The sequence below is a fragment of the Sorex araneus genome, chromosome 6, assembly GCF_027595985.1.
Source record: "Sorex araneus isolate mSorAra2 chromosome 6, mSorAra2.pri, whole genome shotgun sequence".
Taxonomy (NCBI): domain Eukaryota; kingdom Metazoa; phylum Chordata; class Mammalia; order Eulipotyphla; family Soricidae; genus Sorex; species Sorex araneus.
Genome location: NC_073307.1, coordinates 37,395,153 through 37,410,364, shown reverse-complemented (window position 1 = coordinate 37,410,364; position 15,212 = coordinate 37,395,153). Strand labels below are relative to the sequence as shown.

Below are 15,212 nucleotides of genomic sequence, written 5' to 3'. Positions count from 1 at the left end.
CTGATTTTAAAAATACCTTATCTGATTGGTGTGGGGGGTGTTAAGTGGTGGAGTAAAGACATTGTTTCAGATAAAGTTTTGAAAAGACGAGCTGGCGAGTTATTGCATAAAAATAACTTTCGTTCTTTTTCCTGAGCCAGCAGTACTTTTAAAAAAGCAGGTGTCCCGGATACTAGAGATGACAAACAGCTTTATAACGAACACAAGGAAGAGCAGAGGACAGTGAATTCCTCTGCCAAGTATTAAAGCCAAGGGTAAAATATTCCCAAAATGGACTTTTCTGTAACCATTTCAAAACGGGGGAAGCCAAAGGATTAGTAAAGCAGTAAGTGTACAGTCTGGTTTCTTTGAAGCCTGACATATTAGCTAGTTTGAGAAGAATGTACATTTTACACAGATTTTTTTAAAGGGAGACATTTTTTCCTGTAGCCAAGTATGAAGATAGGAAAGATTTTTTTTCCCCCTCATGCTCAGTTCAGGCTAAGCCGCATCAACATCTGTTGTAGAGTCTATATGGAGTGGGGCTATGATCATGAAATTTGCAGAATAGACAGTAGGTGCCTTGATTGCAAAGGCTTATTTCCTGCATGAACACTGTTGTTGGAGGAAATGAAAGGAGGGTTTGGTACAGCATTGAAGAACCACACATGCTCTTCTGTTTAGAATGGCAGGACCAGCCATCCTTAAGTATGAATAGACACATTCTGCAGCCTCTCCATAACTGAATATAGAGATAAAGAGATTTTGTTTGTTTGTTTGTTTCCAGTTTCCTTACTTGGGAATATCTACAGAGCATCAGTAATTTCCTTTCAACACTTATCGATGAGTTTTCTACCAAGCATCGATTTTTTTTCTCCCCCAAACTGTAACTGTCACATCCATCTGTTACCTTCCACCAGGGCTTAGCGCTGGTTAGCAGCTATTTCTCCACCTTTGATAACATGGCCATCCATTTTGACAGAACTGTTTTGGATGGATGTTTAGGAAGCAGGTATATAGGGGTGATTTTTCATTTTCTCTAGAACTGAGCTAACTGTCCAGTCAAAATATAGTGCAAGTGAAATAAATGGTTTTAAGCCTTGAAATAACCGATTAAACATCAGCAACAACAACCTGCAGGTGAAGTTAATTTTCGATATTCTATTCAGTCACAGCCAAACATACAGTTACTGATTACATTTCACATAAATTTTCAAAAGATTTGAAATCTGCTATGTATATGATGCTTCTAACATATGGTCTTTGGAACAATTCACATTTGACATACTCAATATATTTACATCTGGCTAGTGGCTACTGTATGAAATAGTACATCCTGAAAGGGACCCTGTTTGCTATCTATGTCAACTTGTGCTATTATAAAATACTGCATAGTTTTGAGTTCAGGATGCTGTGAACAATAGCATTGTTGTTTTTTTTGCCTCCCCAAATCCTCATTTACTCAAATCTGTACCAAGATTCCAAATACTTTTTCCCTGGTCAGTGTTGTCACCAAAAGTCACTTTCAAGGTCATGACAGACTTTAGGAAGTGTGGAAAGTTACAGCTAAGGATATAGCTCTCTGAATTTTGAGGGCACAATTCTTAAGTAAAATTACAGATAAGACATCTATAAAACATGCTTACCTAATTATTTATGATTTTCATAGACTATCTCACCATCTACATGAATTTCTGTTACCTGACTTAATCTTAAATGATTTTGCATTCTGATCTCAATTCTCCAAGGTTTTAGAAGATTCATCTCTTTTACTCTTTATCTCTTTTTTTATATCTCTTATTTTTCTAATTTTATTCATTTTTTATTTCAAAGGGATCATATGCTAACATTTCAACAAAAAATTTTTTAATTAAAATTCATGATAGTGGAGTTCTTGCCCAATTATATCAGTCTAATCAATGGCTGAATATATACCAGTACTCCTACATTTAAAACAAACAAAATATAATAAAATTCATGATTTACAAAGTTACCTATTGTTGAGCATATTTTAAGCTTCACTGCACCATGGAAGACTTAGGTTTGGAGTTTCTGCTGTTTCTGAAGACAAAGGCATTGTTCTCACAGATGCTTTGCAAACACTTTAACGTATTAACACTTCCCCCTCCTGTTTCTTGAATCAGGATGGTGGTGTTGATGGTTTTGGTATATGTGCTGTTACTCCAAGAGGCAAATTGCTTATGCGCTTCTTTAAATCATTTGGTTGTTCTAGAACTACTGGGAACACTCTTGGTTTTGGAGTGGTTAGTGAATGGATATTCAGCAGTACAAATTGTTCCTCTGCCTGGAATATTTCTCCTCTCTGTCCATGTGGTTGGTTTCTCATTTTCCAAACCTCAAAGACCTTTTCTGACCACCCTATGTTATATTAAATCCTTTTGTTGCTGTCTTTTGAAAAAAACTGTTTTTGCTGTATTGCCTTCAGCAACACTGAAATACGTTTATTTAGGACTCCCCATAAAGGCATTCTACTATACTTGTTTATAGCTAACAAAGTTTCCCATGAATGTGCTAAAAATTATGAATGAATACATAGCTACATAGCAGAACACTTTGCATTTTCCCATAAATAATTTACACTCTCATATTAATAGAAAACCAATAAATATTATATTTAGGCCCCAACCTTGACATGATGATATTTCTCTCATTAAAGATGCTTCTTTTAGGGACAGGGTTGGCCACACCCAGAAATGTCCAAAACTCACTCCTGGTGGTGATTGGGGGACTATACCTGAAGTGCTGCATCTATGCCTTAACCTCTATACAATCTCTCCAGTCCTACAGATGCTTCTTTAAAAAATTGTTCTTTATTTGCTCATGAGTAATGGAGAATAACGGAGAATAGCAGTCAAATTTCCCCTTGGAGGTCTAGAGAGAAGAATTATGTGTATGTGTATATATGTGTGTCTGTACTTTAGGTACCATGATTCACAATACTGTCAGTGATTGTGTTCTATGTGTACATTCTTCTAGCACCACACCCTCCACCAGCATGTCCTCTTCCCTCTACCCTCGTCTCTGGTCCGCTACCCTCTTTTCATAGAGCAGTTCTCAGGTTCTATGGCCTTTGGCCATTGTGATTCCCTTACTTTGTCTCTTTATGTCCCACATGAGAGAGCTCTTTCTGTATCTGTCCCTCTCCCTGCTGAACTCCACTCAGCATAATCCTTTCTCGCTGCATCCACATAGCAGCAAACTGGATAATCTCATCTTTTCCTCAGATGCTTAGTTTTCAATTGATTTAGAATATTAGTTTATTTCATTCTTATACTATTTTTAAGTAGGCATTATTATTATTTTTTATTTTTTTTAAAGAAATATTTTATTGAACCACCGTGAAAACAAGAAAAAAAATACAAAGCTTTCAGGTTTAAGTCACAGTCAAATACTGATTAAACCACCATCCCTTCACCAGTGCACCCGTTCCACCACCAACAACCCCAATACACCCCCCTCCCACCCCACCCCCCATCTAAGTAGCTGATGATATTCCCATTATTCTCTCTATATATTGAGTACATTTCATATTTCCATACAGAACTCACTATTGTTGATTGGAAATTTTCCCCAACAATCAGGCCTGCTGAATAAGCATCATCTAATAATTTCTCTTCCTTGGTAAAAGTGAAGACTTTGAGTTTTGGGTTTCTAATATTTTAGCTCAGTTCACAGTCAAAATGGATGGCTGCAAGAATCTGCTCTGGTGCCAAAATGGGTTAGGAGACCTCAGGATCACAGTCAGTAGGCGGGAGGCTCTGCTTCTCGTGCCGCGGCTCTTGGTTCATCTCTGGGCGGAAGGCGCGCCGGGAACACCTCCCCTCCCAGGATCACCTACAGGCTACGTCACTAAAGAAAGTCCTATCTCCTGGTGTAGTGGTCTTAGAGGGTGGCTCTCACCGCGTGGCTGCTGCCGCTGCCGCCATTTTCGCTCAGAAAAATGGGGTGGAGAGAGAAAAAAAAATCCCTCCCCGGGCTGCACGAGGTTGTAGTTCAGTTCACAGTCAAAATGCATGGCTGCAAGAATCTGCTCTGGTGCCAAAATGGGTTAGGAGACCTCAGGATCACAGTCAGTAGGCGGGAGGCTCTGCTTCTCGTGCCGCGGCTCTTGGTTCATCTCTCTTAAGTAGGCATTATTAGCATTCTTTTTTTAATGGAGGAAACTAAGATCTGATTATATGAAATTACTTTGACTATGTGGATGGAGCGATAGCACAGCAGGTAGGGCATTTGCCTTGCACGCGGCTGACCCAGTTTTGATTCCTCTGTCCCTTCTGGAGAGCCTGGCAAGCTACTGAGAGTATCTCGCCCACACGCAGAGCTACCTCTGGTATATTCAATATGCCCAAAACAGTAACAACAAGTCTCACAATGGAGATGTTACTGATGCCCACTCAAGCAATGAGATGACAGTGATACAGTGATACAGTGATGTAATGTGTGAAAAGTAAAGTTGGGATTTGAACCCATTGAGTCTGACACTTAGGTCAAACTGCTGCTGAGCCTCAGCACTGTAAGATTCCCTCAGACTTTGATTCTAAAAATATTTAGTCTATCAACAATTACATCTTTTTCCATTCTTCCCACAAGCCACCTTTAAACATTTCCCATGATTTACAAGGAACATTTTTTCACCAGCCATCAGCTTTTCTCATACAATTCAATATGTATTTAGTTTTTCTTTCCTTGTTTTCTTCTAAAGAGGACCATATGTCCCCAGCCCAAGGAACTGGAAACTGGAAGCTATAAATTTGGGGGGAGAGGGAGTAAAACTCACAAGACAGTCATATCTAAGAAGACAGAAAGCTTTGCTTCATTTTCAGAACTTGTCTTTCTTCCCAAAAGCTGTTGGGAAATGGAATTTATTCGGGTTTAGAACAGGGGGGCTTATAATTACTTATGCATTCCATTCACTGACAAGTTTCTTCTGCTACTGAGAGGCAACCAACACTGATGTCCCTGTATGGCTCATCCAAAGGGGAAAATTTCTGTTCTAGTAACCTACTACAACCCCCTTAAAAATAAAACCAGAGGTCTGTGCATTAGAGCTTGGCTCCCCATATCATCTAAATTTCTTCATTCTACTTCATCACCAGCAAAATCATATGTAGCCCAATCCAGTGATCTCCAGATGCACCTTTTGGTGTCAAGATTCGCTGTGTGTGTGTCGAGGGGGTGAGGAGAGAGAGGCTGAGGAGATGCAATACTGTAAAGACAACAGAAACTCTGGATCTTGGAGAGGTAGATACAGTGATGGTGAGATATCTGAGCCCAGAATAATGCCCTATAGTGGCACCAAGATTACAGAAAAGATGTGAGGCTCTGCAGTTGCCAAGGGACCAAATGTAGTTAAATCCACAGTTCTGTAACAGTTGGTAGAAACCATCGCCCATGCTGGCACTGGTCTCACTGTGCAAGCGTGGCTGGTCCATGGGAAAGGGCATGGTGTTCGGAAGTTGACCTGCATTCCTCTTCAAATCATTTAACCACACTCAGCTGACCCGCATTCCTTTTTAAAGCAACCTAATCAAATTCATTTCAAATACCGAAACCTCCAGTTAGAGATTTAATCTGTGCTTATGCGCACGTGTGAAATCTCTAGTGTCTCAACATGCCTCGGCAGGAGGAATCCTCCATGTTTACAGTATATGAATTTCACAAGACCTCCAGGCCCCAGAGTTCCCATCTTAAATGAATTTTCTCACTTTCTCCTGCTCGCAAATGGAAAGCAGCAGGGCCATTTGCAGTCAAGCAGGGAGGATGTTGGTTTGTGTGCACACTGGCCTGTATCAGGGAATCATCCTGGGAGGGAAGCTACAGGTGTACCTCTCTGAGTCCCCCCCACCCCCCCAGATAAATTCCCGGTACGAGATCTCTAATTTGTTGCTAATAGAACATCCATGCCTTGCATCTTAGAAATGATTTATCCATGTGACTGGCTCACGTTGGAAAGTAGTATAACCCAGAAGGAAAATTACTAATTTTGAAACTCTAGAAATTTTATTAATCCCATGATGTTTATAGGGAATCTGGCTGAGTATTTATTCACTAAGATATTGTTTTATACACGTCATGTTAGGAAAACAAGGATGCTGAGCATTTGGCCATAGCAGAGTATTTGTATTTGTCTCTGAGTTTAAGGCAGGGATGGAGGAGGGCAAGAGAAAAGGCAAGTCTCAGGAAAAAGTTGGATGAAAAGTCCTACAATTGGAAAAGTTTTCAACACATCTCAGTTACTGTCAGAGATTATTAAGTAGTTCTCTTACATACAAAAATGTTAAATGTAAAAAATTGTTTATAATTAGTCATTTTATAGTTCAATAACAGATATATAGCATTAATTCACACCAAGGATTAAGGTAACTATTGATGAAATGAGAAAAAGAGATAGCAGGATCCAAAGGGATAAGGATGGCATCAAAGATAAAACACAGACAAGTTACATTGGATTTTCTCAAGTTCTTCGACAGGAAGAGCACTCAGGATAGTAGTGAGTGGGGTGTTTCAATGGGTAGAATTTTCTTTTGGCTTTTATAGAGAGGAATAGAAAAGTAACAGTGGGGCTGCATTGTTGGAATTGTTTTATAATCAGGGGAAGTCTAGGTTAGTTAGCTGTACAGGAAATGTTTATATCTATGTCTAGCAAGTTTCAGAGGGACACCCAGTTCTAATCTCAGTTCTTCGCTCATGAGACAAAAAAATGGGAAGTTGGAGGGCCTATGTATGGTCTTGTCTGTGCAGTAAGGCAGAAAACAAAGAGTCTGTGTTGGTGTTGTCATAGGGAAACAAAGAGGTTATCGGTGAATCTCACAGAGTCATGAGAAAGAGTTTTATCAAAGTCACACAAGGAAGGGTGGCTCTTGACTGTAAGTCATGTCCCAGAAGATGAAAAGGTGGGAGCAGTTCTCAATCATGGCTGGTTTCTGGGAGCAAAGGGCTTAAGCGGACTTCACCAGTGTTAGTGAAAACCTCAGTCCCTTTAAATAGTGGTGAAATGAACCAGTTACCTAGAAAAGGAAAGCGCCTCTGTAAAAGGAACCCAGGGTAAAACATTAAAGACAATGCGAATGAAGAGACCAATCCACTGGGCTCAGGTTGCCACTGCAACACCACTTAAAAAATTATTTTCATAAAGTAACAACCGAATGTAATGGATTACATTCAATATTTCAACACCAATCCCATCACCGTCCCACCACCTTCCCACCACCATTATTTTGAATTTCCCCACCACCACTCAAGCCTTCCCAATAGGTAGATGCTGGATAATTTATTTTGTATTGCTTGTTATGAATAGCATGAGATATTGCACAGTCACAAAAGCACCACGCGCTCGTGGAATTCTAAAATTTTGAATAATTAGGGTCCAGAGAAATCTCTGCAGCAAACTGCCCGATTCTGAAATTCATTTGTGAGTCTCTGGATCATGGCTGTTCATTTGCTTAAATGGCACCCAGAGTACACAGGTTCAGTGATGGCAAACTCCAGGCCTCAAGGAATACGGGAGGGGCCAGTCCTCTCATCTCCCCTGCCCCCATCCCCATGAAACCCTGGAGACCACGCCCACAAACTGACTCTGGCTGCTACTTAAGCTCCTTCATGGCCCTGATCCAGAAACGCACAAAGGAATCTCCAACTGAGCAGCTTGCTGCAGAGATTTCTCCAGACCCTAATTATCTAAAATTTTAGAATTCCAGAAGCACACGACCACTCTTGTGGCCATGCGACATCTTATACTATTCATAACAAGCAATAAAAAAAGAAAGTATAGGGGAGATTGTCTGCCATAGAGGTAGGGGGAGGGGTGAGATGGGGGATATTGGGGACTTGGTGATGTAAGATGTGCACTGGTGGAGGGTTGGGTGATCGATCAATTTATGACTGAAACTCAAACAGGAAAGCTTTGTATGTCACAGTGATTAAAATAATAATAATTAAAAAATAAAATAAACATTCTGAATAAAAAAAAGTAATGTGGAGTTCATAACCCAATTCAATCAGCTTAATCAATGGCTGAATAAATAGCAGTACTCCTACATTTAAAAAAAAAATGGCACCTAGAGGCAGTTTGTAGACTTGACAGCCAGGACTTGGAAGGGGTGAGGAGATGGGAAAGAGTGACCTGTCCTTGAGCCCTTGTGGCCTGGAGTTTGCAGTCACTGATCCCACATACCTGGGTTTTCCATTGTTGCAACACCACTTTTAAATGAAGTGATACCTGGCAGATGAAACTTGACAAGAGTGATGCTGCTGGGGACCCCAGTTGACATGCATCAAGTAGGGAGGAGCGAGGTGGCAGCCTTGAGAAGGGAATATGATACTTTATATCCACCATTGCCTCTTGGGAATACCTGGGGAAATCTAGGACAGATGAGTGGGCTGTGAGCCTTGCTCCTTGCAGGAAAGGAAAGTCAATTCTAGACCTTACACAGGCCTTTTGAGTTCTCACTTTTCCCTCACAGAAAAGAATTTCAAGAGATGAGCAGTGAACTTTAACAGATTTTATTTGGAAGTTTGAGGAAGGGGTGAGAGAAAAAGAAAGAGAGAAAGAGAGAGAATAATATGCTCAGGAAGTAATTCCTATTCATACAAGATGGGATATTTTTAACAGTCTTAGGGCTAGTAGGTTTTATTACTTACCAATAATTGATTGCCATGGGGTGTGTATGGGGGGGCATGGTGGTGGTGAGGTTTCCTATCTATCTGACTGCCTGCCTACTTCAAAAGGATGGAGAGTCTCTGGGCCCATGGTGAGAGTGAGATGTGTGATATGTGAGCCGAAAGTAGATAAAGGACAAAATTTCCCTCAGGTACCATCAAGATATAACCTGCCCAAATCCAGCTGTGGTCTGAGAGTCAGTGTCATTAAATCTAGTTCTAAAGGGTATTATCTTGCCCTCCAAAATAGCCTTTGGATCTGAGTTCCTCTACATATTCCAATGGCTATATATACGAATTAACTATGTTCTTTACTATAACACATTACAGAAAAGAGAGTCTCTTGCGCGAGTACCTGGGCTGTCTTCCCCAGGGCCCCTCAGAGGGGGTAGGCTCCAGCTTCCCTCCCCACCCAGAGCAGATCTCCCGTGACCAAAGACCTCCAGAGCCTAGCCATAGCCACACTCAAGGCCCGTCTCCACATGAAGGTACTGGCAGAGGAACCTAGGTGTGTGGGACCCTGGGCTGAGACCTCCAAGCCTGCTCAGATCGAGACTGGGCCTCTTCTGCCCAGATTTCCCATTTTCCAGTACCTAAGCGGTCACACCCACGGACTGCCCCCAGTGCCATGTAATCCCACTAATGGCCAACATTCAGAGACTATAAAACCAAACTCCCAGAAGCGACATCTTATAGCGTACTTCTCCCTCTGGGAGAACCTGGCAAGCTACCGAGAGTTTTCTGCCCACAAGGGAGAGTCTTGCAAATTCCCCATGGTGTATTCATATGGGGAGTATGAATCCAAAACCAGTAACAATGCTGGGTCTCATTCCCCTGACACTGAAAGAGCCTCCAATGCAGCATCTTTGGGAAGGACAAGTAAAGAAAGGATTCTAAAATCTCAGGGCTAGGACAAATGGAGACGTTACTGAGACCATTCAAGAAATTCGATGATCAACGGGATGATGATGATGATGATGATGATGATGATGATGATGATGATGATGATGATGATGACATAAGAGTCTGAGCCCCAAAATGATCCCCAAAGCCCTCTTACCTTGGGGGTAATCCTTATGAACGTTTTTCCCAAGCTGCCTCAGAATACATGACAAAATCCTCATCCATCTGATGTTACATTTCATACAGTTTGTTTCCTCTATGCAACAATGAAATTTCCAATGATAGAAGAATGGGTAAAGCCCAGTAATGATATAGTAAAGATGGCTTTAGAGAATCAGATGAACAATAAAATTCCCTCTCTACCAGGGACAGATATAGAAGGACTGAACTCATTTGTGGAGTATAAAATAACATAACATGAGACTGGCACCCAAGGACAGAAGATAGAAGAGTCAGGAAGATTTCTCCATAGTTGGAATCTTGCCTCATGAATGGGCTGGGAGAGGACAGCTGGAATAGAGAAGGGATCATTAAGAATATGATGGTTGGAGGAACGGGTTGGGATGGGAGATGTGTGCTGAAAGTAGATAAAGTACCAAACATGATAACCTCTCAGTATCTGCATTGCAAACCATAATGCCCCTAAGTAAAGAGAGAGTATGGGGAATATTATCTGCCATAGAGGTAGGGGGAGGATGGGAAAGGTGAGGGTATACTAGGGATATTGGTGGTGGGGAATGTGCATGGTAGAGGGATGGGTGTTTGATCATTGTGTGATTGTAACTCAGACATGAAAGCTTATAACTATATCTCACGGTGAATCAATAATTTTTTAAAATCTGACAAACAATCAAAAAAATCCCTCTCTACCGAATCTTTTGTTAAAACTGCTACATAATAAGCAGTCAAGTGCCTGGACTTGGACTTCATCTCCTTCAATTCTAACTTCATTGGAAGTACCAAGATGAAGCAGAAGACTAAAAGTTGGTTCAAGAAGTTTGGAAGGAGGATTACTGAAAAGAAAATCATTGGATAGTGAAGAAATTACCACAAAAGGCAGGTTAGGGGAGGATATTCAAATTCCTTGTCACATGAAGAAAGCCAGGGGGTGAAGGGTTGGGGTGTCACTGAAAAGAAATATTATCTAAAGAGAAAGTCAGAGATGAGGGAGGTGTGCTCAGGGGAAGTGATCTGAAGGATGATGTGGGCACATCACACAGCCAGTCAGAAATCTGCAGTTATGCTTCTATAATGGATACACATTTGTGAAGCTAGGTGATAATAAAAAATGGATGCCTAATCATTCTTTGTTGCTCATGTTCCTTTACTTTGTTTCTGTGGTTATTTAGAAAGAAAAACCACTGTAGAATATATATTTCTGTTCAGTATCTCATTTCCTAAACTTTATGGTTTATATGTATAGCACACAGAATTTTCCTGTTTTATAACATCACCAGTGAAATGGGACATGTTCATACTCTCACATCTTAATTATCAGAGACTGGGTGGACCAAGTAACTCCTTCTGGCCAATGAATTATGCACCTCATCTACAGTTCTTTCCCTAGCTAAGGTGAACAGCTCTGTGGGCCCCTCTAGACTAGAACTAGAGATACAGCTGACCTGCAGTTATCTGTTTCATGTGAAAGCAAGAAACAGACTTTTATGAGCCTGTGAAATCTTTTGGGTTGGTGTTGCATGATTATTACCATACATAACCTAATCTATGCTGACTAGATACACTCATGTAAGAATTTGATTCTTGAGGTGAAAAAGCCATAGTTCATGACAAATACAATGTCCTGTACACACATTCATTTATAATGCTGCACACTTATTTATAATATAGACCTATGACATACTAATAAAAATTTAATAGCTTATAATTACCTATATATGGATATATGGTGGAAGCCACGCAATTGAAATGAAGTTTCCTGGAGAATACAAAAGTAATCTGGCCCAACTGAATCATAGTTGTCAGCCAGAAATCAGAAAGGACTTCAAACAGGGCTCTCTTCAATGACCCATACTCTGCAATGAGAGGAAACCATCTGAGCCTTTAAAATAGAAGCTGGGGGAGAGGATGGAGGCTGGACACATTTTAGGGGGGCTAAGCACCGGCTTACCATGCAGGAGGCCCTGGTTTGATCCCTAGTACTACATGGTCCCCCAAGCGCTGCTGGGAGCCCCCAAACCAAAACAGATGGGGATTTTGTTAAGTGAAATCTACACTTAAAGAATAGGAAAAACAATAGTGCTTTTCTGATTGATTGCTGGCAGAATTATGGCAGGTTTATCTAAGTTTCGTTGCACAATGAAGATATATAATAAAAACGGGTAGATTGATGGAGGAGGCAGATGTTTAATTGTAATAATGGAATGAACTCTTACATGGCAGCTATTTGGCAGATGATATACAGTGAAATACACTTCTGCACTAATTATTTTCAGTAGCAAACTCTTGAGTATAAAAACATGCTCAGTGCTGAAGATCCAAATATGAATAATTTGAACTTTGAGTTATCTTGATGAGAACTAACCGTTGAAGAGGAAGGGGTAAGAATAGATAGAATAGAAGTGTGCCGCGAGTTCTTCAATGGGCACTCCCGGTGGCAGACTGAAGGGTGAAGGGGAACGGTCCCAAAGGGGGGGTCAATAGTCCAGTAACTCAGGCTGCTCAGTCACTCTGTTGGCACCAACTGGCCTTAGAGGCAGCTGCTAACTGGAAGATGGCATCCTACTGACTGTAAGAAGCAACTCAAAGACTAGGCAAAACAGTTAACTAACTAGTTACAAAGTCAGCATTATGTGGAAGAAGCTGGGCTTGTAGCTATCCAATCTGAAATCTAGCAGCTCTGTTTCAATGTGATTACTTCACTAGTTCCACACTTTGGTGTATCAATTTGTGGTTTAGGATTTGGCAAGAGTGTGCCCAGGAGAAGCAAACCAAGGCACTCTCACAGCCTGCAGAGGAGAGTGTATATACACATAAGTTTTAGTCACAGTGTAAAAATAATCACTTAGAAACAATGGTAAATATGCAATCAAGAACATGTTAGAAACAGAATAAACCATAACAAAAGAGCTATATAAATAGGGGAAAATATCTGAAAAAATATCTCAAAGACTGCATTTTATACTATAGGCAATTCCTCTGGCATCACAGAAACAGAACTTTTTTTTTTTTTTTCCTGAGAAAACCCAGCTCTTCCTAATCGTCCATTTTGGTTTAGTTTTGTTTTGTTTGTGAGGTTAGGGGATATTTGGGCCACAACTCAGCAGTGATCAGGGCTTACTCCTGGCTCAGCTTGGGGATGTCATATGCAGTGCCAGGGATCGAACCGAGACTGGCTGTGTGTGAGGCAAGTCCCTTCACCACTGTACTCTCTCTCTAGCCCTTATTGGTCCATTTAGATTAAGATTATATTATCTCACAGTTAAACCTAACAGATCTTCAGAAAGTGGAAAGGAGAAATCCACTTAAAATTCTACAAATTGGGGCCGGAGCGATAGCACAGCGGGTAGGGCGTTTGCCTTGCACGCGGCCGACCCGGGTTCGATCCCCGGCATCCCATATGGTCCCCCAAGCACCGCCAGGAGTAGTTCCTGAGTGCAAAGCCAGGAGTAACCCCTGAGCATCGCTGGGTGTGACCCAAAAAGCAAAAAAAAAATAAATAAATAAATAAAATTCTACAAATTGCAGTCTACAAATTAAAATTTGGTTCAAAACAACAGGATAGCAAAATATTTAAGAGGATGGCAATAAAAGTATGTTCCATATAGAAAATGTCAAGGGTGACACCAATTTCATATCTACTGGATGGAAGCAAGATGTGCTTTTCTCAGAGTTTATACTAGGCAAAAAAGTGGAAAAAAGGCATTTTTATTTTAACCAGATGTGAACAAATTAAACCCAATATTTTCAAGTATTTTTAGTGCCCTATGATGTCATTTGATTTTATATTTTCTGTTGAGGGGTAATGTGTATTTTAAAAATCGTGAAGCCACTTTCCATGTATATACTTAAAGTCGTATATATGATAAATTACAGTAAACAAATTACAACACTACAGGACATGCTCTTGGCTGTTTATGTCAAAAAAGTAAAGAGAAATTCAGCTTCTCAGAAGGATATGGAATTAAAAGCATCTGAAATGTCTTCTGGCCTGCTGTGTAGTTCTCATTTCAGTGACTGGAAGTGCGCACCTCCCTCCCTCCCACGCCCTCCTGGTGCAGGACAAGGACTGTTATGGCCTCTACTCCTAACGATGCAGTGGGCATCTTCGCAGAAACGCCAACAAGTCCTGCACTCAGACGCTATGCACGGTTTTGCACCAGTCACCCAGGGAACCCCATTTTTTAAATAACCAGATCCTAACTCCCCGCTTTAAGAGTCAGTGATGTATTTAAAATGACAAGCAGCATGACACACACAGCCTTCTGGCCATGGCGTCAAAGAAACGTTGATTCTCAGCATGGTGGCAACCTTCTTGTCCTGGGCACAGGGCCAAGGAACCGGGCTGTCCCTTAACAAACTGACCAAAACTTGCTTCCTCACACTTTTCTCTGGGGGCAGCCCGGGCACACAGCCACACCCTGGAGCAAGAACGTGGCCCTCAATAGTTTGGCTGAGTGAACTTCTCCCTGTCTCAGAGTCCTCTCTCCTGGGAAGGGAATTTCTTGAAAAACCATTGAAAGCGGTCCAAGGGGCAAAAGCGAGATAGATGATTGTGGACCAGTGTTACCATGAAGACTTCCAGTCCTGAACGCATTTCGGAAAGAAGCGATCCCCACTGTTGGTCTGAGATCACCCCAGTCAGCAGCTCCCCACCGCTCCCCGCCCCTCACAATTAAGGAAGAGCCTGGAAAGAAAAGTAAATATTACTATAGAGCCGTTGAGCATTGACGTTATTGAATTAAAAGGCTATTATTTCAGACCGAAGTCTCCTCCATCCACAGGGGCACAAGCACAGAACATTCTGGGCAAAGGCCCCCTGTCCCCAAGCTCCAGGTCAAGTCCCAGAGAGTAGAGTAGGCGAGCCTCTGAGAAGGGGGTGGGGGGGCCTTGAAGGTGGGGTAGGGGGGCGTGTGGAGGGATAGTTGGAGCTGAAGACACGCTGCCAAAGCCAGACACTGCCCATGGCTTCGGAAGCTCAGCCGCTTCCCAGGACCGTGCCCACGTCCCCTCCCCTTCCCGAGCCTGTTTTCCCGGTTTCGGGGGGAACCCTGCAATGGTCCTGGGGACCAATGAGGCGGCGGCGGTTGACGCACGGATTGCGGTGAGGGGCGATCTCGGTTCCAGGGGGAGAGGCCGCCCCGCGGGGGCGGGGGGCGGGGGCGCGCGAGAGGAGCGGGGGGCAAAAAGTAGGAGGGGAGGCGAGAAGGCGGATCCGGGAGCACCCGGGGCAGAGGAGGTACAGGCGCGAAAGGTAGAGGAGAAGAAAGCAGGTTGGTGGGTCGCCGCCTGCGGGCTCTGGGTCTCGGGGGGCGCGGGGCGCTGCGGGGAGGGTCGCTGTCAGGCCGAGCGGGGTCCGCCGGCCGCGGGGGCGCATTGCAGCGGCGGGCGGGGTGTGGGGGGCGCGGCGGCGGGCGCAGCCCGGGCAGAGGTGGCCGCGCCCCCCGGTGGTGCGCCCCGCGCCCCTCGGCTCC

The 15,212-nt window shown here is 42.6% G+C and overlaps 1 protein-coding gene across 2 annotated transcripts in view; it reads left to right on the top strand.

Annotated features, from left to right (window-relative positions):
• Positions 1-14,767: 14,767 nt before the first annotated feature.
• Positions 14,768-15,212, top strand: part of SNCAIP (synuclein alpha interacting protein) — a 177,898-nt gene continuing 177,453 nt past the window's right edge. Inside the window, exon 1 of one of the 2 annotated variants that reach the window (XM_055143330.1) lies at positions 14,768-14,842. The gene's annotated coding sequence lies outside the window, so the exon portion shown is untranslated. Of the gene's footprint in view, positions 14,843-14,941; positions 15,012-15,212 lie in introns of those variants that run through there. The other variant, XM_055143331.1, reaches the window with a different exon arrangement.